This window comes from Xyrauchen texanus, chromosome 4 (genome assembly GCF_025860055.1).
Source record: "Xyrauchen texanus isolate HMW12.3.18 chromosome 4, RBS_HiC_50CHRs, whole genome shotgun sequence".
In the NCBI taxonomy this organism is placed as follows: domain Eukaryota; kingdom Metazoa; phylum Chordata; class Actinopteri; order Cypriniformes; family Catostomidae; genus Xyrauchen; species Xyrauchen texanus.
The window spans coordinates 52,368,532-52,371,723 of NC_068279.1; the positions used below are offsets into that span (position 1 = coordinate 52,368,532).

General features: G+C 41.1%; 1 protein-coding gene across 1 annotated transcript in view; it reads left to right on the forward strand.

The window, feature by feature from the left end:
- Nucleotides 1-1,703, forward strand: part of ythdc1 (YTH N6-methyladenosine RNA binding protein C1) — a 79,617-nt gene extending 77,914 nt beyond the window's left edge. Inside the window, 1 exon segment of the mRNA XM_052119063.1 lies at nucleotides 1-1,703. This exon segment is cut by the window's left edge and continues 1,131 nt beyond it. The gene's annotated coding sequence lies outside the window, so the exon portion shown is untranslated.
- The last annotated feature ends 1,489 nt before the right edge of the window (nucleotides 1,704-3,192 follow it).

Below are 3,192 nucleotides of genomic sequence, written 5' to 3' on the forward strand. Positions count from 1 at the left end.
AAAAACAAAACTTAATCCACAATGAATTCTTATAAATTGTGGTATAATCAGAATCCGTAGTTGTGTCAGCTGGGTTATTTTGTATAAGTTTTAAAGTGTTGGGTAGTATTTAACCAAACTACGCTGGGTTAGTGACTGGGTCATTGTCTTGACAGCAGAAATACATCATTACCAACCCAAAAAAACAGATATTCTGTCTGCCAAACTGGATAAAACCAGTTTATCAACTTTTTGCCTCCTGTCCTGAAAATCTTTCTGAATTAAATGAAACCCTGTCAGACCCATTTGAGTGTAATTAAATAGTTATACACTCGTATATACTGTTGAATAGATTAGCCTACCTCAGTGACAAAAATAAAAAACACCACTGCTAAAATGGTGCAGCAAGGCGGAAAATAAAGTCAGAGAAGCTGCTGAGAAAACGGCAAGTCAAAACTGTCAAGTATTGTCAAGGCAGTGATGTTGAAACTTTTAGCGTGGGCCAGTGCCACCCAATGGCAAAAGCGTTGTCTTTTCCACCAACAGCTAAAAGTATGGCGTTTAAGTAGTCTCTAAACGCGCGCACATAAAAACTAGGCTCGTGCACGTGATTCGAACGCAAAGAACCGTATCCGCGAGCGGAAAACCATCCTCGTTTACTGCTCTGCGTAAACAAATGCGGTCTGGCGAGCACAGGGCTGTTACGAGCGCTCGTTCGACCCTCTACGCGCTCGCTACTGTTGAACAACACTCGCTCATCAAGGGCCCTATCCTAAATCTCACCCTCCGTCCTTGAGGTCTTCCTCTGAGTGCAGACCGATGGGGCACGAGTCAGCAAGTCCATTCTATATCTTTAGAGAACAAATAAACATTATTCAGACACAGGGATGGTTACAGCTTAGAACACAGTAACATATATATATTTTTAATCCATAATTGAATATCGTGTTGTCCGCCATGTTTTTCCCTCCAGCTCAGAAACTGGAGTCCTTCTGATTGGTCTGTCACAAGGACTGTTGGGTAGCATAGCGGGCTTTGATGAAGACCGCATCTAGGGTGCAAAAGGGGCGCTCGTGAGAACCCTCACAAGTGCTAATATCACAAATGGGACACACTACGGACTCGTACACTTCACAAGCACACGCAACTTAAGGCCACGAGACCGCAACCACATGAAGTGACCATTTGGGATAGGGCCCTTGACTTTTGAGACTTTGGAGGCGGGGACAGTGGCAGATGTCTTCACTCCTTTGATTGGTCACTTTGAATACTGACCATGACCTTTGATTGGCTTTGGTTTGGTTTGATCACTGACATGCATAATCTTTTGTTCCGCACTCCGGTCCAAGTAGAGTGCAGTCTGGGTGATGATAGAGGGGGCAGGCAACAAGTTGGGGCGGAGTGACACGCATTGCTCTGCCTACACCAATTTTCATTGGTTTGTGATACAGTCAAGCTTATTGGTGTTGAGATGTGTGACGCTTTAAGTGTGAGCATGCACATTGTTTTTTATTTGAACTTCTCAATTGTTTATTATGTTCTGGTGGTTTGGATAAAGCTAGAATCATATCTGTTTGTAACTATGGCTATTTCAGATCTTCAAACATGTTTTTGTAACACAGCATCCAAACTACAGTTTATTGAATACTGCTTTGTTTAATATTGAAGTCATTATCTTCACTTGATAAATAAAAAGTAAAAGAATTTGTTTGTTTATTGCAACTCCTTCAATCACGGCTTCTTCCTAAATTCTTTAAATCCTAATGTTACCTGCATTTCACATAACTGTCACAGCTTTTGATGACATTCTCAATGAAACTACAATGTAATACATTTCTTACTGTCCCCATTGAGTAGACACTACAGTATGATTTTCTGTAAAGCTGCTTTGAAACTAAATGCGCTAAAAATAATTACCAGTTATGCAGCTAAACAATAAATGAACAGACTATACAGTATGTGAGAATGCTGTTTGTAGACTACAGGTCAGCATTCAACACCATAGTGCCCTCCAAGCTTGATGTGAAACTCCAGGCTCTGGGCTTAAACAGCTCGCTGTTCAGCTGGATCCTGGACTTCCTGTCAAGCAGACATCAGGTGGTTAGAATGGGCAGCAACATCTCCTCATCACTGTCCCTCAACACTGCAGCCCCGCACGGCACTGATCATTGACAATGATGAAACTGACACACTTTTCTTCCTGAGATGGCTGAGGAAGTTTGGAATGAACCACCACATCCTCACATGATTCTATACCCGCACTGTAGAGATCATCCTGACTGGCTGCATCACTTCCTGGTATGGCAACAGCACCTACGTCAACCGCAAAGCCCTGCAAAGTGTGGTGCAAACTGCCAGACTAGTCATCAAAGTTGAGCTTCCCTCCCTCCAGGACATCTATACCAGGCCGTGTGTGAAAAATCATCAGAGACTCCAGTCACCCGAGCCATGGGCTCCTCTCACTGCTACCATCAGCCAGGTGGTATCGCAGCATCAGTACCCACACCAGCCGACTTCATGACAGCTGCTTCCCCTAAGCAATCAGACTTTTGAACTCTTGATCGCTCACGATACATATATCAGCACTGCACTTTATTAGCCTCAGACTGGACTCACATTTTATACTTCTCCTAATAACATACTGGCAACTGACTGTCAACCGATAGCTGAATGCCAACACAACACTTCATATTTATACAATGTTTAGTTTGTAGCTGGAAGTCAGAAATGTATCGACTGCATTGCATTGATTATTAATTGATATTACTTCATCAATAAACTTTGTTATACTTTAATAAGAAGTGTTTTGGTATTGTTCAGCATGCACCTGTGCCAAAGCAGGGGATGTCAGTGCTCGGATTCAAGCCTTCGTTGTTTACATTTTGAATGTCGATATTCTCGGACATCGACTTTCCTAAGAGAACAATCCTATATTGAGACTGCTATACTGTCTGGTTATTAGTCCCTGATTCCAGGGTGTTGCCCTTAATCCTTATAAATATTCGATTGATTTTAATAATTAATAATTATCTTTGATAATTTTAAATTTAAAAATGTAACAATGTGTAACAGTGAAATACCTCAGTAAAATCAAATTTGATGCCCAAAGCAATATGTAGAGTATACTATCACAATCCACAAAAATGAAAAAAAAAAAAAAGGTTATTTGGCAACATTACATTTAAACACTGAATTAAAATGTATTTTCATCAA